Source organism: Engystomops pustulosus, chromosome 1 (assembly GCF_040894005.1).
Source record: "Engystomops pustulosus chromosome 1, aEngPut4.maternal, whole genome shotgun sequence".
Classification (NCBI taxonomy): Eukaryota; Metazoa; Chordata; class Amphibia; order Anura; family Leptodactylidae; genus Engystomops; species Engystomops pustulosus.
Window position 1 is genome coordinate 112,137,580 of NC_092411.1, and position 25,867 is coordinate 112,163,446.

Consider the following 25,867-nt stretch of genomic DNA (forward strand, 5'->3'; position numbering starts at 1 on the left):
GTCTGCGCCGTGATGCCCTGTAATAGTTCTTGGGCGGTGTGCCTTTTATCGCCTAGGCTCAGCAGTTTGAGCACCGCCTGCTGTCGCTTAGCGACGGCACTGCTGCTGTGCCTAGAGCTAGCGACTGATGGCGCCATGCCCACGGATGGTAGTTCGGAGGAGGAGGTGGAGGAGGGGTGGGAGGAGGAGGAGGCATAGTAGGCCTGAAAGACCTGGACCGAGGTAGGCCCCGCAATCCTCGGCGTCGGCAGTATATGACCAGCCGCAGGGTCAGACTCGGTCCCAGCCTCCACCAAGTTAACCCAATGTGCCGTCAGCGATATATAGTGGCCCTGCCTGGCAGCACTCGTCCACGTGTCCGTGGTCAGGTGGACCTTGTCAGAAACGGCGTTGATCAGGGCACGGATAATGTTGTCTGACACGTCCTGGTGCAGGGCTGGGACGGCACATCGGGAAAAGTAGTGGCGGCTGGGGACCGAATACCGAGGGGCGGCCGCCGCCATGAGGTTGCGAAAGGCCTCGGTCTCTACTAGCCTATAGGGCAGCATCTCCAGGCTAAGCAATCTGGAGATGTGGACATTAAGGGCTTGGGCGTGCGGGTGGGTTGCACTATATTTCCTTTTCCGCTCCAGCGTCTGGGGTATGGAGAGCTGAACACTGGTGGATGATGTGGAGGATCGTGGAGGCGACGATGGGGTTTTTGTGCCAGGGTCCTGGGCAGGGGGCTGACTATCTGCTGACACAGGGGAAGGAGCAGTGGTGTGCACGGCCGGAGGTGAATGGGCTTGGTGCCACTGAGTGGGGTGTTTAGCATTCATATGCCTGCGCATACTGGTGGTAGTTAAGCTAGTAGTGGTGGAACCCCTGCTGATCCTGGTTTGGCAAAGGTTGCACACCACAGTCCGTCGGTCATCCGGTGTTTCCTTAAAGAACCTCTAGACTTCTGAAAATCTAGTCCTCGCCGCGGGAGCTTCACTACGTGACACATTTGGCGCTGATGCACCAGCTCTGGCCCTGCCTCTCCGTCTGGCCCCACCACTGCCTCTTCCAACCTGTTCTGGTCGAGGACTCTCCTCCGTCTCAGAAGCACTGTGTTCACCCGGCCTCTCAACCCAGCTTGGGTCTGTCACCTCATCATCCTCCGATCCCTCAGTCTGCTCCCCCCTCGGACTTCCTGCCCTGACAACAACTTCACCACTGTCTGACAACCGTGTCTCCTCATCGTCGGACACCTCTTTACACACTTCTTCCACTACGTCAAGAAGGTCATCATCACCCACAGACTGCGACTGGTGGAAAACCTGGGCATCGGAAAATTGCTCAGCAGCAACCGGACAAGTGGTTTGTGACTGTGGGAAGGGTCCAGAAAACAGTTCCTCAGAGTATGCCGGTTCAAATGGCAAATTTTGCTGGGAGGGGGCAGACTGGGGGGGAGGAGGCTGAGGTGCAGGAGCTGGAGGAGTGCCGATTTCGGTGACATGGGTGGACTGCGTGGAAGACTGACTGGTGGACAAATTGCTCGAAGCATTGTCGGCAATCCACGACATCACCTGTTCGCACTGTTCTGGCCTCAACAGTGCTCTACCACGAGTCCCAGTAACTTCAGACATGAACCTAGGGAGTGTAGCTCTGCGGCGTTCCCCTGCTCCCTCATCAGCCGGTGGTGTCTCACCCCGCCCAGGACCACAGCCTCTGACCCCTGCAGTAGTTGGACGCCCACGTCCCCGCCCTCGTCCTCTACCCCTAGCCCTCGGGTTAAAGTTATAACTTTAATTTTTTTAACTTTTTTTTTGTGTTTTTTAGTTTTTAAAACCAAACGATGCTATCCTATTGCCATGGCTATTTTTTAGCCAACTATGAAAGCACACTGCTATGCCAGATGAGATGACGCTGAGTTATGAAAAAATAAACGTAAAATAAAAAGTAAATGGCAGACTGTGCCTAATTTCAATCCAACCCCTAATAAATTGTCCCACTTCGGTCTTTGCGATGGATATGTGCGTCACTAAGCGCTAAACACAACGGTCGCAAGTCTCCCTGCAAATTCCTCACAATATGGTAGTAGATGCACTACAGCAAGGCCAGCCACCAGCAGATCAACCAGAAATAAAATATATAACGCTATTGTAGGCGTAAGTAAGCCGTTTGGATTCTCCTATGGCTATTTTCTAGCCAAGTATGAAAGCACACTGCTATTCCAGATGAGATGATGCTGAGTTATGAAAAAATAAACGTAAAATAAAAAGTAAATGGCAGACTGTGCCTAATTGAAATCCAACCCCTAATAAATTGTCCCACTTCGGTCTTTGAGATGGATATGTGCGTCAGTAAGCGCTAAACACAACGGTCGCAAGTCTCACTGCAAATTCCTCACAATATGGTAGTAGATGCACTACAGCAAGGCCAGCCAATAGCAGATCAACCAGAAATAAAATATATAACGCTATTGTAGGCCCAAGTAAGCCGTTTGGATTCTCCTATGGCTATTTTCTAGCCAAGTATGAAAGCACACTGCTATGCCAGATGAGATGACGCTGAGTAATGAAAAAATAAACGTAAAATAAAAAGAAACTGGCAGACTGTGCCTAATTGAAATCAAACCCCTAATAAATTGTCCCACTTTGGTGTTTGAGGTGGATATGTGTTTCACTAAGAGCTAAACACAACCGTAGCAAGTCCCCCTGCAAATTCCTCACAATATGGTACTAGCTGCACCATAAAAACAATGGGGCAGATTTATCAAGCAGTCTGAAAGTCAGAATATTTCCAATTGCCCATGGCAACCAATCACAGCTCCCCTTTAAAATATTCATGAGCACTGGTGAAATGAAAGCTGAGCTGTGATTGGTTGCCATGGGCAACTGGAAATATTCTGACTTTCAGACTGCTTGATAAATCTGCCCCAATGTGTTATCTTTATTCTACAGGTCATCAATATTACGCCAATGCCCCATATTTATAGCTTTTTTATGGTTAACTTGTCTTGCAGAATATAGAGCTTATTTTGTGAGAAATTTTCTTGTTTTTGCATTGCCATGTAACAATGGGTATAACTTTTATATTTTTTGTTTACAGAGCTGTTTAAGAGCTTATTTTTTGTGGGGCATGTTGTATCATGTTGGTATCATGTCGGGGTAAATTTTTCACTTTTTATGCACTTTTTATGAGGTCATATGTTGTTGTTTTTTTTACTGCATTCACTGTATGGGTGTTTTTTTGGGTGTTACTTTTTTATTTTTTATTTGATTATTGCATGTGATGGAACTTCAGGGGACTTTTTTAAGCTTTTTTGAATAATTTTTAAAAAATTTTAAAAAACTTTTACTTTTTTATTGTGTCCCAGGGTGGGACATGAACAGGTGATCATTTGATCACTTGTTTATTGTAATATACTGCGATACTAATGTATTGCAGCATATTACATAGTCAGCCTAGGCATTTTGCCTAGGCTGACATTAGCATTGTTAGGATCATCCAGAGTGCACAATCCTAACAGGCTGCTACTGAAGACAGTCCTGGTGTCCTTATTGGACCTCAGGTTTGCCATTGCACGGAGGATCACGATCGTCGCAGGGATGCACTATAGATGCTGCAGTCACTATGACTATAGGGTTAAACAGGCGAGATCGCGATAGTCGTAATCCCAGCTATTACTGCAGGATTCCGGCTAAAGCCTACTGCTGGGATCCCGTGGTGATCGCATGGGCTCAGCTTCTGAGCCTGGGCAATCGCCATTACGTTATTCTACGTCAAGGTGTGGGAACTCTTATCCTATGAAAAAAGAAAAATCCAAATCACCTCTTTTTCCCTAGAACTAATATAAATAAACATAAAAATCACAAACATGTTAGGTATCACCGCATCTCAAAATGTCCAATCTATCCAAATATTACGGTTATTCACAGCCTTTTGACACTTTTTCGCAATTTTGCAAAATATAACAAATTTTTTTTTACAAAAAGTGATCAAAAGGCTGTATAGTCCTCAAATTGCCAGCATTGAAAACACCATCTCATCTCAAAAAAAATGACTCCACACACAACTCCATACACTGAAGTATAAAAAAGATGAAGATGAAGATTTTTTCTCTTTTCTTGGAGGTTTTAATTGTTGTAAATGTATGAAAACATTATAAAACCTGTATAAAGTTGGTATCCTTGTGATTGTACCAACCCAAAGAATAAAGGAGACATGTAATTTGGGGTGCACAGCAAAACCAGTAAAAATCCAAATCCCCCAAAAAATGGCAAATGTATTTTTTTCACCATTTCATTGCATTTAGAATTTCTTCCACATGGGGTGCACATGGGGTTCTCTGTGTACAGAAAAGTTCCAGCCAACTAATCCCCTAAACACAGGATGGGTGGGAAGAGACTTTTTGCTGGGAGCTTCCAGAACATGTGACTGGTGGCCTGTGTCCTCTAGTTCTTTTTTTACAAAAAGATTACTAGGGTGCTCGCTAAACAGGACTAAACAGTTAATTTCTTTGGGTTTTCTGGGAATGGGGTACTTATAATCTGTATTTATCTAGCGCCATCATATACCGTAGCACTTTACAAATCGTGGTACTGGCCAAACATGTGCCATGGTGCTTTACTCATATGAAACACTTGTGGAGTCCCTGTCCTTATAATCACTGAGGGTTTCAGGGTTCATATACTTATTCCCATTGTCACATTTTTGCATTGTAATAAGCTCACAACACCCCTGTAGCTTTACTGAACTAAATTTCGATTGTCATAGAACCCTTATGATGTGCATTTGGTTGAATGACTATTGCACCCCTACAATATATGTATTACATATAGAAATTGGGGTACATTTACTTATAGAGGTGCCATTTGCACTAAGTGCGGTTTGCCTCTCTATAGTGCAGGGTGCACCAGATTCATGAAGAACGGGTGCCAGAAATCATGAATTTGGCACTGCCACTACACCGTGCACCTTTCACATAGGACGTGCAACAGACTTCTGTCGGACTTTACATGATAAATCTGGTGCACGGTCCGACTAAGCACCGGAACACCCCCTGATATGTCACATAATGCCTAGTGCAGCTGCACCACATAAGGGCAAATAAACACAATGGGGCACATTTACTAAGGGTCCTCAGCCGCGAATCCGTCGTGTTTTTCCCGAATATTTCCTCTTTGCGCTGTATTTCACGGGATTGTGGCGCACGTGATTAATTTTTGGCGCAATCGCGCCGACTTTCGCGCGGCAGAAATCAGGGGGCGTGGCCACCGGACAACCCGAAGGATTCGGAAAAACCGCAGAATTTAAAAAGCCATTTGTGTCACAAGATCAAGCACTCACATACACCAGAAAAAAGCAGGTGAACTCCAGCGGACCTCGGCGCAGCAGCGACACCTGGTGAATATCGGCGCACGGACCTTAGTGAATCCCGGCAGAACCCGAATCAGCGTCGGAGAACCCGCCGCTGGATCGCGACTGGACCGGGTAAGTAAATGTGCCCCAATAAGTGCAACACAAAAGTGTCTCAGACACTTCTAAAACACAGCGCAAGCAGTTTGCACTAGAAAAAATGTCTGACAGAAAACCGGCGCAATGGCATTAGTAAATGTGCCCCATTATTCAAGTGACATCATTAAAAATAAAGGACTGACAACACCATATATTAAAGAATGATCTTTCCATCCAGAACAGCATGATAATATATCTCCTAAACCCCTTTAAATGCAGAATAATAGAAAAAATTTGGATTTCCCCCGCTTTATTTTGTCATCAGAAGGGTTAAGAATCACTAACACGATACATGCCAAACCAAGGATAGCTTGAGAGATCATTTTAGCAGTCGAAATTCATCAAAAATTAAATCCATCTGCTCATTTCACACTCTTTGTTACACTTCCCTGAAGAAATTCACTGTGGACTGCTCCATTACTTTAGAAACTGGATGTAATTATGATAAGCTAATAACTCATATTTTCTGGTTAACTGCATTGTGCTTTTTTGGAGAACTACCAAGGTGTTTTTTTTTCCTTTGAACATCTCAGTAGCTCCATATTTAATACTAGTAATCATTCTTTCAAATGAGGTATAAGACAAACATATGCTACGGGGAACATCTATTTGGGGAAGGCAAGCCTTGTATGGAGAAGAGAGAAAACACTTTATGTATTTATTTGGTTTGTACGTTGTAAGGGTTGATGTGTAGCATCCATTTGAACAAGCTGGATTGGTCTGATCTGGGCTGTTAGTGCTCAACAACATTGACAAGCCAATGCCAAAATGCTCATTATACTTTGGCAAGATGCTTGCATGTTCTTTATTGCCTCTTCAGAATAGAGTGTTTATTTTCTTGGCAAAGCATTTGTCTTGTACCTATTTTTAGTGTTATGTTTAGTTTAGGAGGTTTGAATCAAAGGACTGAATTATTTTGTCATCACATACATTTCTTATGAACAATAGAAGCAGATTAAGTGTCTGGAATAGTCAGAAGAATGTTTATACTTTGTCTCTCCTGTTAATCTATAATTCTGTCTAGTTAACAGATCAATTTTAGTAGTTTTTTTCAAGTAAGATTCAAAGGGGCTTGTCACTTATACAAAACTTTGGCAGGATAAACCCCTCTAACCACTGATATGGGAGTGGTTATGATAAATGAGGCGTCTATACAATAATGACTGCTCAGTCCTCTACATCCACTGGAAGCCAGCAGGGCACCGAATATCACAGGATGTCCCGAGTCCTGCTGTTGGCGGGTTACATGACCCGTTGACTACACAGAAACTTTACTATGACAAGTATGACCTTATTAGGATCATACACTCACCCTGGTAAAGTTTTCTATTAATAGCCAACCCCTTTAAGTTGTGTGATCTGCTTAGATATTTGAGTGGAGAAATATTAGGTGCACTTATGGTAAAAAAAAAAAAAAAAAAAGTCCCTAAGTCTATCTTGGGTGAAATAATATACCAAGTGATCGTAGACATCAGCAACTTAGCTGAGGGTTGTATGGGTAAAGGAAGGAGATAGCTAAGTCATTGTCCTAATCCTTCTGTGTGGTTCTGCGGTTCATGGTCTGTCTTCCTTCTTCTATGTCCTCCTGGCCATCCATGCTATTTCACTTGTGTCCAATTCCGCATTGCAGCCCACCAGGCTGTTCTGTGCTTACATATCCACATCTGTGTCTCTTCTCCCTCTGTCATCCCCATTGGCCACATGCACAGTGTGTATAGCTACGCAGAAAGAAGATCCCGCCTAGTCTGAGACATAGCTGGAAGCATTTGAAAGCACCAGGAACCCCATGAAGAGTATAGGTGAGTGTCTTTATAACCTGAAATTGGGACCGGGGTTAATAATAACTACATTTTAGTGGAGTGGACATAATTGTAAAGGTTTAATTTGAAGGTGGCCAACCCCTTTAACTACTTTGAAAGCAACGTATTTGTTGAAATTTAACGTGCCAAACATCAGTCAAAAATGCTCTAGAAAACTACTATTATCTCTAGTCTAGTTTAGTAGTTTAGCCAAATTCACTTAAAATAGCAAATTTATAATGTCCTGCAGTTTATACTCAATACGTTTTGAGCACAAAGCTTTATAATGGAAATGTAATGCCTCCAAAATGTGAGGAGTTGTAATAAGGCATGCACAGAGGTATATGGGAACATACTTAACTACACTCACCGGCCACTTTATTAGGTACACCATGCTAGTAACGGGTTGGACCCCCTTTTGCCTTCAGAACTGCCTCAATTCTTCGTGGCATAGATTCAACAAGGTGCTGGAAGCATTCCTCAGAGATTTTGGTCCGTATTGATATGATGGCATCACACAGTTGCCGCAGATTTGTCGGCTGCACATCCATGATGCGAATCTCCCGTTCCACCACATCCCAAAGATGCTCTATTGGATTGAGAGTTGGTGACTGTGGAGGCCATTTGAGTACAGTGAACTCAAGAAACTAGTCTGAGATGATTCCAGCTTTATGACATGGCGCATTATCCTGCTGAAAGTAGCCATCAGATGTTGGGTACATTTTGGTCATAAAGGGATGGACATGGTCAGCAACAATACTCAGGTAGACTGTGGCTTGCAACGATGCTCAATTGGTACCAAGGGGCCCAAAGAGTGCCAATAAAATATTCCTCACACCATGACACCACCACCACCAGCCTGAACCGTTGATACAAGGCAGGATGGATCCATGCTTTCATGTTATTGACGCCAAATTCTGACCCTACCATCCGAATGTCGCAGCAGAAATCGAGACTCATCAGACCAGGCAATGTTTTTCCAATCTTCTACTGTCCAATTTCGATGAGCTTGTGCAAATTGTAGCCTCGGTTTCCTGTTCTTAGCTGAAAGGAGTGGCACCCGGTGTGGTCTTCTGCTGCTGTAGCCCATCTGCCTCAAAGTTCAACGTACTGTGCATTCAGAGATGCTCTTCTGCCTACCTTGGTTGTAACGGGTGGCGATTTGAGTCACTGTTGCCTTTCTATCAGCTTGAACCAGTCTGCCCATTCTGCTCTCACTTCTGGCATCAACAAGGCATTTCCGCCCACAGAACTGCCGCTCACTGGATGTTTTTTCTTTTTCAGACCATTCTCTGTAAACCCTAGAGATGGTTGTGCGTGAAAATCCCAGTAGATCAGCAATTTCTGAAATACTCAGACCAGCCCTTCTGGCACCAACAACCATACCACGTTCAAAGGCACTCAAATCCCCTTTCTTCCCCATACTGATGCTCGGTTTGAACTGCAGGAGATTGTCTTGACCATGTCTACATGCCTAAATGCACTGAGTTGCCGCCATGTGATTGGCTGATTAGAAATTAAGTGTTAACGAGCAGTTGGACAGGTGTACCTAATAAAGTGGCCAGTGAGTGTATAATTGTATATGGAGACTGAGCTGTGTGCAAACATTTTCTTTCAAAGTACATGATATGGGATATGTATATACGAAAACAGCAGCACTCCATTCAAGCAAAAAACGGTGCAAGGTTGTCCGTTCTCCAACAACTGCAAAGCCTCCAGGTGAGCTGACTCTTAGTGTAGATAAATGAAGAGGTGGAAATAGTCCTGTGAGACTTTTTTGTCAAAAAACTCGACTTTCATCTCGACTTAGGCTGTGCCGCTCTCCCTTGTAGCCAAACTCCATTCATGAGAACAGGCACCTTTTGCCACAAAAGTTGTAAAAGTGGCATACATTTTTAGGGTTCAGAAAACAAGGAAGTACAAAAGTGAATGGTGGGAGCCGCACAAATAGGGCCACATTTCCACAGCACCAGCAAATGAAACAGAAGACAGGGAACCCCTTTTCCAAGATAAGTATGAATACCAAAGTTGATCCATCATTTGGATCCATCCCATAGCTATGCCATAACTGTCTGAGATGAAAATACTCCGGTGATCTTAAAAAAGTTCTGCTTACCACATCAACAATTGCTTTCATAATTAGAGATGAGCGAACATACTCGTCCGAGCTTGATGCTCGTTCGAGCATTAGCGTACTCGAAACTGCTCGTTGCTCGGACGAATACTTTGCCCGCTCGAGAAAATGGCATCTCCCGCCGTTTTGCTTTTTGGCGGCCAGAAACAGAGCCAATCACAAGCCAAGAGACTCTGCACTCCACCCAGCATGACGTGGTACCCTTACACGTCGATAGCAGTGGTTGGCTGGCCTGATCAGGTGACCCTGGAATAGACTAGCCCCTGCCTGCGCTGCTCGGATCATTCTCTGTCTGGATGCCGCTAGGGAGAGAGTTGCTGCTGGCCAGGGAAAGCGTTAGGGTGTTCTATTAGAATAGTGTTAGGCAGGAGTGATTCTACAAGAACCCAACAGCCCTTCTTAGGGCTACAATAACGTTATACTTTTTTTTTTTTATTTGCTTGTGGCTGGGCTTGCTGGCACTAGTAGTGCAGCTAGTGCCATATTGTGAGGAATTTGCAGGGGGACTTGCTACCGTTGTGTTTAGCTCTTAGTGACACACATATCCACCTCAAACACCAAAGTGGGACAATTTATTAGGGGTTTGAGTAGAATTAGGCAGAGTCTGCTGATTTTTTTTTTTTTTAGCTGTATTTCATTTTATAGCTCAAACTCATCTTGCAAAGCAGTGTGCTCTCATTGTAGGCTACAAAATAGCCATAGGAGAACCCCAATGGCTTACTTAGGCCTACAATAGCGTTATATTTTCCTTTTTTTTGTTTGCTTGTGGCTGGGCTTGCTGGCACTAGTAGTGCAGCTAGTACCATACTGTGAGGAATTTGCTGGGAGACCTGCGACCGTTGTGTTTAGCTCTTAGTGACACGCATATCCACCTCAAACACCGAAGTGGGACAATTTATTAGGGGTTTGATTAGAATTAGGCAGAGTCTGCTGATTTAATATTTTTTTCTTATCTTTATTTCATTTTAAACTCAAACTCATCTTGCAAAGCAGTGTGCTTTCATTGTAGGCTACAAAATAGCCATAGGAGAACCCCAACGGCTTACTTAGGCCTACAATAGCGTTATATTTTCCTTTTTTTTGTTTGCTTGTGGCTGGGCTTGCTGGCATTAGTAGTGCAGCTAGTACCATACTGTGAGGAATTTGCTGGGAGACCTGCGACCGTTGTGTTTAGCTCTTAGTGACACGCATATCCACCTCAAACACCGAAGTGGGACAATTTATTAGGGGTTTGAGTAGAATTAGGCAGAGTCTGCTGATTTTTTTTTTTTTTTAGCTGTATTTCATTTTAAAGCTCAAACTCCTCTTGCAAAGCAGTGTGCTCTCATTGTAGGCTACAAAATAGCCATAGGAGAACCCCAACGGCTTACTTAGGCCTACAATAGCGTTATATTTTCATTTTTTTTGTTTGCTTGTGGATGGGCTTGCTGGCACTAGTAGTGCAGCTAGTACCATACTGTGAGGAATTTGCTGGGAGACCTGCGACCGTTGTGTTTAGCTCTTAGTGACACGCATATCCACCTCAAACACCGAAGTGGGACAATTTATTAGGGGTTTGAGTAGAATTAGGCAGAGTCTGCTGATTTTTTTTTTTTTTTTAGCTGTATTTCATTTTATAGCTCAAACTCATCTTGCAAAGCAGTGTGCTTTCATTGTAGGCTACAAAATAGCCATAGGAGAACCCCAACGGCTTACTTAGGCCTACAATAGCGTTATATTTTCCTTTTTTTTGTTTGCTTGTGGCTGGGCTTGCTGGCACTAGTAGTGCAGCTAGTACCATACTGTGAGGAATTTGCTGGGAGACCTGCGACCGTTGTGTTTAGCTCTTAGTGACACGCATATCCACCTCAAACACCGAAGTGGGACAATTTATTAGGGGTTTGAGTAGAATTAGGCAGAGTCTGCTGAATTTTTTTTTTTTTTACCTTTATTTCATTTTATAGCTCAAACTCATCTTGCAAAGCACAAAATCCAGTTGTGTGCTGTCCGTGTAGGTTAGAAACTAGCCATAGCAATAGGATAGCATCGTTTTGTTAAAAAAAATTAAAAACTAAAAAAAAATAAACACAAATTTTTTTTTTTTTTCAAGTTTACACTTTAATTTGGAAAATGTTTAACCCGAGTGCTAGGGGTAGAGGACGAGGGCGTGGACGTGGGCGTCCAACTACTGCAGGGGTCAGAGGCCGTGGTCCTGGGCGGGGTGAGACACCACCTGCTGATGGGGGAGCAGGGGAACGCCGCAGAGGTACACTCCCTAGGTTCATCATGTCTCAAGTTACTGGGACTCGTGGTAGAGCACTGTTGAGGCCAGAACAGTGCAAAGAGGTGATGTCGTGGATTGCGGACAATGCTTCTAGCCATTTGTCCACCAGTCAGTCTTCCACGCAGTCCACCCATGTCACCGAAATCGGCACTCCTCCAGCTCCTCCACCTCAGCCTCCTTCCCCCCAGTCTGCCCCCTCCCACCAAAATTTGGCATTTGAACTGGCATACTCTGAGGAACTGTTTTCTGGACCCTTCCCACAGTCACAAACCACTTGTCCTGCTGCTTCTGAGCTATTTTCTGATGCCCAGGTTTTCCACCAGTCGCAGTCTGTGGGTGATGATGACATTATTCACGTAGTGGAAGAAGTATGTAAAGAGGTGTCGGACAATGAGGAGACACGGTTGTCAGACAGTGGTGAAGTTGTTGTCAGGGCGGGAAGTCCGAGGGGGGAGCAGACTGAGGGATCGGAGGATGATGAGGTGACAGACCCAAGCTGGGTTGATAGGCCGGGTGAACACAGTGCTTCTGAGACGGAGGCGAGTCCTATAGCAGAACAGGTTGGAAGAGGCAGTGGTGGGGCCAGACGGAGAGGCAGGGCCAGAGCTGGTGCATCAGCGCCAAATGTTGCCCGTAGTCAAGCTCCCGTGGCGAGGGCTAGATTTTCCGAAGTCTGGAGGTTCTTTAAAGAAACACCGGATGACCGACGGACTGTGGTGTGCAACCTTTGCCAAACCAGGATCAGCAGGGGTTCCACCACTACTAGCTTAACTACCACCAGTATGCGCAGGCATCTGAATGCTAAACACCCCACTCAATGGCACCAAGCCCGTTCACCTCCGGCCGGGCACACCACTGCTCCTTCCCCTGTGTCATCTGCTAGTCAGCCCCCTGCCCAGGACCCCGGCCCAAACACCTCCCGTGCGAAAACCCCATCTTCGCCTCCACGATCCTCCACAGCATCCACCAGCGTTCAGCTCTCCATACCCCAGACGCTGGAGCGCAAAAGGAGGTATAGCGCAACCCACCCACACGCCCAAGCCCTCAACGTCCACATCTCCAAGTTGCTTAGCCTGGAGATGCTGCCCTATAGGCTTGTAGAGACCGAGGCCTTTCAAAACCTCATGGCGGCGGCCGCCCCTCGGTATTCGGTCCCCAGCCGCCACTACTTTTCCCGATGTGCCGTCCCAGCCCTGCACAAGCACGTGTCAGAGAACATCCTCCGTGCCCTGACCAACGCCGTTTCTGACAAGGTCCACCTTACCACGGACACGTGGATGAGTGCTGCCGGGCAGGGCCACTATATATCGCTGACAGCACATTGGGTTAACTTGGTGGAGGCTGGGACCGAGTCTGATCCTGGGGCTGGTCATATACTGCCGACGCCGAGGATTGCGGGGCCTACCTCGGTCCAGGTCTCAAAGGCCTACTATGCCTCCTAATCCTCCCACCCCTCCTCCACCTCCTCCTCTGAATTACCATCCGTGGGCATGGCGCCATCAGTCGGTAGCTCTAGGCACAGCAGCAGTGCCATCGCCAAGCGACAGCAGGCGGCGCTCAAACTGCTGAGCCTAGGCGATAAAAGGCACACCGCCCAAGAGTTATTACAGGGCATCACGGCGCAGACTGATCTGTGGCTGGCACCGCTGAACCTGAAGCCAGGCATGGTTGTGTGTGACAACGGCCGTAACCTGGTGGCAGCTCTGCAACTCGGCAGACTGACACATGTGCCATGCCTGGCCCATGTGTTAAATCTCATAGTTCAGCGTTTCCTCAAGACATACCCCAATCTGTCTGATTTGCTCATGAAGGTGCGCCGCATCTGTACGCATTTCAGGAAGTCCAGCACAGATGCTGCCACTCTCAGGGCAGCGCAGCGCCGCCTCCAACTGCCCGCTCACCGACTGTTGTGCGACGTCCCCACGAGGTGGAATTCAACACTAACCATGTTATCCAGAGTTTACCAGCAGCGCAGAGCGATTGTAGACTGCCAGATGTCAACTTCCACCAGAACTGGTAGTCAGGTCAGTCAGCTTCCTCAAGTCTACAATGAGGAGTTGGCGTGGATGTCTGATATCTGTCAGGTGCTGAGTAACTTTGAGGAGTCAACACAGATGGTCAGTGGTGATGCCGCCATCATCAGCCTCACCATCCCGCTGCTTGGCCTGTTGAAAAACTCTCTGGTCAGCATGAAGTCGGAAGCTTTGCGCTCGTCACAAGAGACGGGGGAAGAAGATTCCCTTGTTGATAGCCAAAGCACCCTTAGGTCTGTTTCTCAGCGCATATCGGAGGAGGTGGAGGTGGAGGAGGATGAGGAGGAAGAGGAGGAGAATGTTGGCGAGACAGAAGAGGGGACCATTGTTCAGTCCTTCACTGTTCAGCATGTATGGGCAGAAGAAGAGGAGTTGGAGGAGTTGGAGGAGGAGGAAATGGACAGTCAGGCCAGTGAGGGGAGTGAATTCTTGCGCGTTGGGACTCTGGCGCATATGGCAGATTTCATGCTAAGCTGCCTATCCCGTGACCCTCGCGTTCAAAGAATTTATTCCAGCACCGATTACTGGGTATTCACTCTCCTGGACCCATGGTACAAGCAAAATCTTTCCACTCTCATCCCTGGAGAGGAAAGGAGTGTGAGAATGCATGAATACCAGCAGGCCCTGGTGCACAAGCTGAAACAGTATTTCCCTTCTGACAGCGCTAGCGGCAGAGGGCGTACTTCTGCGGGACAAGTAGCGAGGGAGAGTAGGCGACCAGGCAGCTTGTCCAGCACTGGCAGGGGTACGCTTTACAAGGCCTTTGCCAGTTTTATGTCACCCCAGCAAGACACTGTCACCTGTCCCCAGTCTCGGCAGAGTAGGGCTGATCTTTACAGAAAGATGGTGAGGGAGTACGAAGCTGACCATACCATCGTCCTAAATGATCACACAGCTCCCTACAACTACTGGGTTTCAAAGCTGGACATGTGGCACGAACTGGCGCTGTACGCCTTGGAGGTTCTTGCCTGCCCTGCCGCTAGCGTGTTGTCCGAGCGGGTTTTCAGTGCAGCTGGTGGCATCATCACCGATAAGCGTACACGCCTGTCGACTGACAGCGCTGACAGGCTGACGCTTATCAAGATGAATAAAGCCTGGATTTCTCCGCATTTCCATTCTCCACCAGGTGAAAGAAGCTGAACCTGAATAATGTATGCACTCCTCCTCCTCATTGTCCTCCTTCTCCTCTTTGTACACTAAAGCAGAGGAAACTGGCTATTTTTTTGCCAGGGCCAATTGGCTCTGGCTATAGTACTCTATGTATTTAATTTTTCTGGAGGGCCAACTACCCTGTCCTCTGTTTTAAACAATTTTTGGGAGTGCCACATACAGGCACTCAATCTATGTAATTTTTCTGGAGGACCAGCTACCTGCTCCTCTGGTTTGAAAACTTTTTTGGACTGCCACATACAGGCACTCAATCTATGTAATTTTTCTGGAGGACCAGCGACCTGCTCCTCTGGTTTGAAAACTTTTTTGGACTGCCACATACAGGCACTCAATCTATGTAATTTTTCTGGAGGACCAGCTACCTGCTCCTCTGGTTTGAAAACTTTTTTGGACTGCCACATACAGGCACTCAATCTATGTAATTTTTCTGGAGGACCAGCTACGTGCTCCTCTGGTTTGAAAACTTTTTTGGACTGCCACATACAGGCACTATCCAAATTAAATTGTCTCCTTAGCAGCCTCCACCCGTCGTCTTTTTAGCTGCCTTCACACGTTGTCTCCATTGCTACCTCCACACGTCATCGCCATAGCTGCCTCCAAAAGTAGTCCATATAGCTGCCTCCATACATGGTCCCCTTATCAAACGAGCTGTGTCAGGCAGAATTTTGGATTGTTTTCATGGCTTCCATGTTAACTTTGTCGCCACCCTGCTGTGTAATCCACAAAATATACTGGCAAACTTTTATCATTTACCAATTTTATTTCAGCGCTTCTTGCGCATCTGTTTACATTCCCCTCACCCGCCATATCCTAAACTTATAAGAACGCTACTACACTTGATCTTATACAAAAGGTTCTTAAAAGTGCTGTTTGGGGAGTAGCCTAGATACAGGGGCTTGGATTGGCGAAAGCTCGCCTGGCAGCGGAGCGCCAGCTCCATCCCAAGATCCAACTAACATAGTTTTAACTGCAGCACCTTTAATCTACTACTAGTTCACTGCCTCCATACATGGTCCCCTTATCAAACGAGCTGTGTCAGGCAGAATTTTGGGTTGTTTTCATGGCTTCCTCATCAAACTTTTTAACTTTGTCGCCACCCTGCTGTGTAATCCACAAAATATACTGGCAAACTTTTATCATTTACCGATATTATTTGAGCGCTTCTTGCTCACCTCCTTTGGTTCCTCTCTGCCACCCATTGGTTTTAAGCCTAAGTCCATTTGGGGTATGTTGCCAAGACACTCTCTAGCCTGCCGCTGCTGCCGCTGCCTCTGCATAGTCCCCTATAGTGTCAGGGTCAATTATTGGATGTTTTAGATGCTATCTAGCCTCATTCGGTCACTCTGTCATGGCCATGCTGTTGCCCATAGTTTTGGCATAATGGTGCAATTAAGCAGCCTCAGAGGCATCCATGCATGCTGCCCCTGCTGTTTCCTGTCCATTTCCGTGGTGTTTCCATCCTTTTCTGAGGTTCCCAGGTGCTTGGCCAAGCTTCTCTGTGCAGATCCTTGGTCCCCTTGAAAAATGCTCGAGTCTCCCATTGACTTCAATGGGGCTCGTTATTCGAGACGAGCACTCGAGCATCGGGAAAAGTTTGTCTCGAATAACGAGTACCCGAGCATTTTAGTGCTCGCTCATCTCTATTCATAATCAATAAGCAATAAGTTGGTTACTAATTTTGGGTACAGTTTGTTTCTGGCAGTGTGTGTTTCTAGCTCCAGTACTTGTCACATTTTATTTAGTAAAGAATTTTGGTGAGAAATGGCCTGTAGATGGAAGGAAATTGCATCTCGAAGCTTAAAAATATAATCATCAGTACAAGACTCCTTTCACAGCTATTACTACAAAAGAAAATTTTTGCTTTGGCAGTTTATTTGGAAGTACATGTTAATGTAAATTATCTATTCAGGTGTTCTGTTTTCTATGTCTAGATGGATATAACTATATATATATATATATATATATATATATATATATATATATTGTTATTTACTAATAATTATTCTTATTGCTGCATACACTTATTTTAAATTTTAAAATATAGAAGTTATAATTGATGTATCATGCACAACAAACCAAATTCAGGGCTGCATCTGCCATGAGGCAAGATGAAAATCTTGCCTCAGGCGGCAGAATGCGAACCCCTTTAAGAGCGGCATTTTGCCATCCAGATAAATCGCACCTGTCTCTTTAAGAAACAGGTGCGATTTACATGCGGAGAGGCACAGCATTTACGGCTGCTGGCGTCGCTCCGTACAAAGGTACTAGATGCCACTAATGCCTCTCAGAACCTGTAGTCAGTCACACAGTGTCAGTGAGCTGCCTGCGGGGATGTTAATTGTCAGTAAAGTTTTTAGCATTGACTGAACAGGGAGCGGGCAATGGAACAGGAGCGGTGGGGGGGGGGGGGCAGCATTCTAATATTCACCTCAGGCAGCAAAAATGCTAGAATCGGCCCTGACCAGAATTGAAATCTACACCTGTCCCGGGCTGGCATAGATTCCGGATAGAATTAGCGCCAGCTTTCTTGTACAGGTTATAGTAAATATTGCTGGCATAGGCCTCCCTGCCCTCACCTTTGTTGTACCCTGGTGCATGTGATGCCAAAGGGACATAAAGTTGTAATGACCTTTTAATGCCTTTAAGGAGCTGAGCAGGAACAACAATGTAAACAGAGACAGCCAAAAACAAAGGTCTCTTTAAGTGACAATTCCAACCAAAAAAACCTAAGTGAATGGTATATAATGGTATAATGGTATATATATAAGTACATAGTCTAGTCCTGGTACTCACATCCTTGCATTTTAAGGCACGCTCCGTGGCTCACTCTGTCTCTGCCCTTACTAAGCCACATCACATTCCATAGTAGCTCTTTCTAGTGAACAGTCCAGTTGGGAGTTCTGGAGACTGTTATGGATGCATAGACATTTAAAGGAAACCTACCATTTGATTTGATGCATTATGAACCATGCATACCTTGAGAATGCTGTAGTTACACTGATGCAGGATCATATCTTGGTTAATCCCTGGTTTTGCTGAAAAAACAATTATAACAATCAGGACCTTGAGAAAGCTGGGTCAGCATGTAACACATTACACACGGGAGCTTGGAATTACAAGCTAAGAATGACTAAGCATGACTAGTCAAGCACTAATCAACCTGAGCTGGATCACTCATATACAGCAGCTGGAGGATGCAGCAATTGATTATTTTGTCTGGCAGGAAGAGAACTGCAGGAGATGATGATGCAATCAGAGAGAAACTCTCCTGCTATGAGAAGCGGGAAAGCAAGCGCCAGAGCAGACATAGAAGCCACAGAGCTTCATTATCATAATGTTATATCTGTTTTATAAGCAAAACCACTCAGCACAGGGATTAACCAAGATATGATCCTGTAGCTACAGCAGTCTCATGGTATGTTTGCTTCATACTGCATCAAATCAAATGGTAGGTTTCCCTTAAGGCAACAACACAAGTCACAAATGGTGCAGGGGACCTCAATAAGAAAAACGTAGCTTGTGCTACCCACTCTGATTTGATGCACACTTCAACCTGTGGAAAAGACTCAACAAGCCTAAGGGTAGATGAACCACTGGGTACAAATAAATTGTTGACTTTCTGGGAAAATTTTACACTGTTCCCTGTGCAGTATAAAAAACAATTAATTCTTGCTTAGGGTGTTATGATTATTGTAATTCTGTGCATCATGAGGCCGTTAACGGGAGTATGGAAAGGGCTCAAGGGCTGGTCTGCCTTTAAGTGCCATCTTGACAAGCATCATTAACCCCTCTGCATCATTGGAGGGTGACAATCCATTGACACGACAGCCCCAGAGTCTCTGTTGCACTCTAGAGTCAGAAGAAGTGTAAAAAAAAGTAAAAAAGAAATACCTACACAGCATGGAATTTAAAATATTGACCCTAGGAAGTACAATTTGCTTAATTCAGAATGTCTCCCTTTGTCTGTATAAGGTTTACAAAACCAGCACCCGACACCTTTTACTCAAAATGAAACACAGACGAACACTGACCACAATCACTTCCTCTTAATTTTTTGGTGCTACATGATGGACTGATTAAAAGAGTTTGCTTTTCTAGCCCCAAGACAAGTGTAACATCCTGTGTAAGGGGTTGAATTTCATGATCAGTTAAATAGTTAAAGGTGTCATTTGGTGACAGTACGGTCACGTCTAGACATATTCTCTTTCATCTTTGTGATAAAACAATGAAGTAATTTTGCTGAATATGAAGACTATTGTCATTTATTTCATGGAGAGAGAATGGACACTGAAAATTAAAGGTGCTGTTTAGATATTGAATGCAAATCCATTAAGAAAGCTTGCTTGGTTGCTTTTGAATCTAGAAAAATTATCACTATGTATGACTATTTTGCTCAGTATCTTTCTGTAAATGGAAGCCATTCTAAAGAGAGTCTCCAGATCATAAATGAAACTACAAGTAAAACCTCAACAGCATTGCGTAGGTACAGATGCACCGACAGGAAGATCACCCCGTCCCCAAAGGGCACTAAGAAGCTACTTTGCATAAGCATAAACAGTTCTTTAATATAACTGATTGCTGGGAATCATGAAATGTCTGAAAATATTATAACGTGCCGTACACAATCATATTTTTACTTCTGGGGTGATTCGTAAGCTTAAATATTCCCTTCAAATAATAGAGATACACAACACAAAAGTCTTGCTTCAACTCAAGTAAACAAGGTATGTTCTTGTGTGTTTTGCTTCTTATCATCTCCAGCATGTTTGCTAGTGTGCACGTCACATGAAACATGTCACTGTAGGTGATGAAAACCATTAACCCCAATATAGAAAAAGAGAAACAGCATGAGCCAGAACTGTTATATTCTTTCAATATTGCTAGACACATCTCATTGAGCTACTATGAAATGGAAGAGAAAACACAAGCACACAATGTCCTATTCATGCTCACTCAATGGATCAGTGACACTGGTAATCATGTGTGCCATTTCCTCTATTTACACACTTTACTTACACACTGAGTCAACACTGATAGAATATGACTAACGTTGGAAATTGTAAGCTTACTAAACAGAGTTTTACAAGATGGAGACGTTGTCATTATTTGCTTGTGATTTTAAATGTGGAACTTATTATCTAATGATATGGTTCAGATATACTGCTGCCGACGCAGGCAGCAAAGAGGTGGTTTCATCATGTCCTAGGCAAAAGAAATAATTTTTATATTAGCAACAAATAAAAATTTTTTTTGATGTAACATCATAGAACTCTCCTAACGAAATTCTAATCTACATCAGAAGACCCAACTCTATGAATAAGGTTGGTAAAATATACAGCCTACCTACAATCCCACGGATCCAATTATCCTATATTGGAGGAAGCAGTTTCTTTCTAACTTAAAGTGCAACTCTGATTTTTCACAAATAAGTAGCTCTTGGGATGTAGAACAACATTGCCTATTATTTTTAATAACTTTATCCAGTAGCTTGCTATCCTCCTCAGTTTAGCTTATTCCTGAAGTAGCTGCTTCCCATGGCCGTGGCTACAAGCCCTGTGAAACTGTCTTGTAAACAACTCTAAGGATTCTAAGGGGGGGGGGGTGTTAAGGTGGTCGCACTGGTTTTGGACGCCATCTTGACTACTGTCCGCCATCTTAGATACAGCGGCCACCTTGGGGGGGGGGTATGCTTCCCTTTTAGAAGCTATAGAGTTAAATGTTTTAATTCAGCTATTTTTCTCATTTAAACTGTTGTTTGCCTTTTCACTATATCCTTGGCATTTCTTACCGTCCTTCGGGCCTCTGTATTCTTGTTATTTATTTTGGTTATGAAGAAGCTTCTAGGAGCCATTGTGTAGATAAGCATGGCTGTAAACAAGGCCTAGTCATTTTTCCCAGAATGTGCTGGTACAAAAACATAATGGCCAATAGAATCTAAGTGTCTTATCAACACCCCAAATGCTGATCTCTATGTGTTAAATTATAGCTGTATCTGTTTGAAATAAACAGTTTGATTTGAGTGCATCGGAAGACCGACTGTCTTTCATTTACTCTGTCAGCTCGCTGCCGGCAGCTATCTCATCCTCCCTCAAAGGGTTAATTAGGTCTCACCTTACAAAAGTCAAGAGGGCTGTTGGGGCCCTGCATAAAAATCCCTAACAATATTTGGCGTCCTTTTCTGGGTGGGCTTGGGGGTGAGCAACAACAGCACCGAGACAGCCTCCGTGAAGGGTCCCCGCCGGCTCGGTGAACAGAACTGACCAGAGAGCTCTCAGGGTAAGATATTAATTTTTATTGTCTACCTTGAAATGTCACTTCTAGTTCACTGGTTGGACGGACTGGGTAAGACTGTCTCTGTGTTATATATTTGCCACTGTTGTTCACTGTAACCTAAGCTCAGAGTTTTTGGCAAAGAACCACTTTGTAAGGTGATGGACAGAGACTGGACAGAGATTGGACAGAGACTGGACAGTGACGGATGGTCAGACAGTCTGTGATGTTAGCTGAAACTGTGGGACGGGAGGGAGTAACCCTTAGAGGTCCACACTGCTAAAGTAGGAGATACTTTGTTGTGATTGTCAGATTATCATAGTGTCTATAGTACTGTTTGACTAGTGTCAATAGGGTTGCCCATAGAGGTAGAGAGCTCAATTTGTGCACGTGCAGCGGAGACCCACTCTGATCAAGTGTGCGTTTAGCTTCATTTTGGAGTCTGAACGACTTTGTGGATGACTGTAAGAACTAGTAGTGACTTGGTAAAGAGTCAGTAAGAGAGTTGACTTGGTAAAGAGTCAAGGAGAGAGTAGTTCAGTAAAGAGAGTTGACTTGGTAAAGAGTCAATAAGGGAGACTTGGTAAAGAGTCCTCTGTGGAAGTCTGGTATCTAGTTTCTTTGGGGTCGGTCACACAAGGTGTCGGACTTCATTGTATCTGTGGGGGACAGGTTTGGCAGTGTTGCAGTTGTAGACATTTGTGATGGGAAGTAAGCAAAGTAAAGTAAGCCAAGGGTGCGGACCTAGAAAAGCTACTCAGATTGTGTCCCACATGGAGGGGAAAGATGCACAGAGACAGAAGGTTGTTGAGTTAAGTAGGACTGATGGAAAAGTGCAAGTTGACATGATCGGACATAAGGGCTGGTAGTTTTGTGTTGAAATGAAAGGTCATAGTGAAGGTTTGAAAGTTTTTTGGGATGTGTCAGATGATCTGATGATTGTACAAGTGAGAAAACTTGATCAGATTTGCAAGACAGACACTTAGAGCCTCTGACTGACGGACGGACCAGGACAGAGTGACAGGAATTCTTCTGAGTGCCCATTGAAGAAAGAGACAGGCGATAAGGGACATTTCAAAGTTTTTGATGTGGAAAGAATTTGAGAAAAAGAGATTTTATTATATTTTCCTTGGGAGAGAAAAATGGCCCCTGTAATCCAGACTCCACCCCTGTATCTGGTGGTTAGAGAAGATGACACGCCCTACCATTCTTCAGTGGCGGCCATCTTAAGACAGTTTATTTCTCAGTGGCGGCCATTTTAAGTTATATTCCCTTTAAGTCCCTGAAAGTTGATTGCTGTTGGCAGCCATAAAAGCTGTTGTGGGGCTTTGTAGGAAAACAGCTGACCATGCTTGGGGCATCCTGCCAGACTTTTGAAAAAATGCCGGCTGGTGATTTTTGTTCACCTTTTCGGACGTCTGCTAGGGGTCTTGGAGTGAGGGATGTTGTTTGTTTGAGTATTATTAGAGAAAAATTGCTATAAAAAGTGTTAAAATGTCTCCGGTACCTGCTTTCTGGCATTTAAGGGGTTAACAAAAGGGTGGGGGCTGTTGGAGCTGCGTTTTGTTTTGTGAAGAAGTGACATGTGCTGTGTCTGTCTTATCTACGAGAGAGACGATAGTGACCTTGATGTTCACAGAAAACTGAATTTCCCCATACTGAGTTGCTTGGAATCTGTGTTCTGTTATCTCGTGGTTTACAGGCTAGTGAGAACATTTACATTTGGGAGGGGCAGATCGCTGCGTTTAGAGTTCTCCCTGACAATCTAAAAAAGACTTGAAGGAATTTATTTGATTGTGGAACAAGAATACAGTATGATGTGATGTCCTCCTGTGTACCCCCATGAACAGACTAAGCAAGAACGAGCCCCCCAACTGTATTACAGGGCCTATGACTGACTTTTGTTCTTTTTTGATTAAAAACCATCTTAAGTGTACCTGGATTTTATTGAGAAGTTGGAGTCTGGCTAGAGCTTTATAGGTAGCACAGAACACTGAGCTGGAGATGTGGTGGAGGGACTCTGACACATTGACGTACAGAGGGAATAGAGGATGTTTCACAGACTACGCCAAAGTGAGATTGACAACATCTCCGGAAGTCTCAACCGGCCAACCCAAGTGGGCGTTGCGGGGAGGAGACATTACTGTAGTGAGTGGCGGAGACGGCCCGACAGGGCAAGACAAGGGGGGTGGTTGTGGACAAGGATGTCAGCGAGAACAGCCCCCCCAAACAGAGTTATCGCCTTTCATTGTAGAACTCTCCCCTGCTAGTCCGATGATGATTTTAGCCCATTCCCGGTCAAGAAAAGACTCAGAAAGAACAGCTGGATACATGTAGCATTGTCCATGACCTCCAAGCTGCCAATGAGTGGTCCCTAGCCCAAACTGGCAGCAGTCCCTGAGAGTGACATATTATTCACTGTTATTGATTTGGCAAATGTTTTCCTCTCTGTGCCCTACATGAAGATTGCCAGTATCTATTTGCCTTTACCAGTTCAGTATTCCAGTATATCTGATGCAGATTCCCACAAGGGGGGTAAAACTCACCCAGCCAAGGCCCAAGGCCCTACAGGGAGTAGACTGTCAGACTGGCCCCTTACTGGATGTTCTCCTTTTCAGTATGTGGATGACCTACTGTTTTTGTTTGCCAGGAGAAGGTGGTCTTCCTAGGCCACTGCTTCTCAGCCACAGGCATATACCTGACAGAGGGAAGAAAGCTGGCAGTCCAGAATGTGCCCCTGCCCCGAGCCCCTAAGCCTCTTCACATGATTCTAGGACTGGCCAGCTCCTGCAGGCCTAGGATAAAGGTCTGCTGCCTCCAGCCCAATGCTGCCCCTTTCTGACTGAATTGCCTCTTCCCCATTTGCCCATAGTCAGGAGGCAGTTGATGCATTCCATAGCCCTAAGCTGGTAAATCCTGTCTGCCCTGGCCTTAGGCACATGCCACTGAACCAGACCTTTTGTTTTATTTTGCACTGAGTATCTAGGAGACAGGTGTCCTAGCCCAGGAACGTGGTGGCCTCCCCAGTGGCCCACTATTAGGCCCGGTTAGACTCAGTCGTGAGGGGAGCCCCTCATGTGTCAGTAGCTGCAGCCAGCAATCTGCTCACCAAGGCCAGTGAGTTGATCCCAGACCCTAGATCACTCAGTTACTGTGCAAACCCCACATACCTTGCACAGTGTTCTCACCCAAGTACAGCCCAAGCATGTGAGCCAAGGCCAGACAGCTCAGACTCCAGTGTGCACTCCTGATGCCCCAGGATACACTGATAAGGTGCACAGCTCTGAATCCTTCGTTCTATCGCCAGTCTTCCAGGATTCAGAGAGGGGGGGAGAGAAGGGTGTTTAACCCAGATGTTGAGTTTTTTCTCATAGATGGCTCCAGGTCTGCAGGAGAAAACAGATGGTTCTACACTGGATATACAGTGGTCAGTGACGCACATGAGGTAGTACAAGCAGAACCATTCCCTCCACACAGGTCAGTGCAGGAGGTGAAGTGACGGCACTCAGGGAAGCGCTACAGCTGGTGGAAGGTAAAAGGGCGAACATCTATACTCAAGGTATAGTTCTGGGGTCTAAACACGACTATGAACCCATATGGAAGGCTAGAGATTTCCTCACCTCTGCAGGGACCCCCTTTAAGCATGGCACGCTGGTTATAGAGCACATGGATGCTCTCCTACTTCCACAAGAGGTGAGGATAATAAAAGGAAAAGCACACACAATTTGGTAACTCCACAAGCCAAGGGCAAGTATGTGGCTGACGGGCAGCTGCACAGATGGAGCCTGGAGACTGTCCTGAAGTCTCAGCGGTGAGTTCTGAGCTAAAAGTTTGATCCACAGGTGTTCCAGTCCCTGGTGGCCCAAGTGTCATCAGAAGTGAAGGAAGAGTGGAGGAAAGCTGGAGCCCAGATGCCAATGGGACCTGGATGCTGGGAGAGAGGGTGTGCCTGCCCAGAGCCCTGCACCCGACAGTAAGTCAAGTAGGCCACGGACACACACACATATCCAAAATGGCCATGCTAGTGCACATAAACCGCAAGTGGTTTGCCCGGGCGTTACTACCCCTGTCACTAGACTAGTGAAAGCCTGTATAGTCTGTGCCCGCCACAACCCGGGTAAGGTGGTAAAGACCCCACGGAAGGTGACACCTAAGCTGCTGTATCCCTTCCAGAGACTGCAGATGGATTTTATCCAGCTAGCAAAAAGTGGTACGTAGGAATACGTGCTTGTGTGCATTGATCTCTTTCCAGGGTGGCCAGAAGCTTCTCCCATGACCAAGGCTACTGCCAGAGCTGAGGCAAAGAAGTTGGTGAGTGAGATTTTTCTGCAGGTTTGGACTTCCAGAGACCATAGAGTCCAGTCGCAGAACCCACTTCATTGGACAGGTAAAGACCTGAAGCCTTGTCCCTCCTGGGTGTAGAACAGGCCCTGAACACCCCATACCCTTCCCAAGTTGGTGGTGCGTTTGAGATACTTTAAACGGCACTCTTAAGTTAGAGATCCGGGAGGCCATGGAAGTAACAGGGAAACCATGGCGCAAGTGCTTTCCTGCTGACCATCATTCAGTTAGGACCACCCCCAACAGAAAGATGGGATTGTCCCCCTTTGAAGTATTTTTTGGCTAAGCACCCAGACTAAGCACCTACTTCCAACAGACCCTATAGCTGATGGCAGGAAACAAGGTGGAACATGGCACAGTTGAGCCAGGCCTT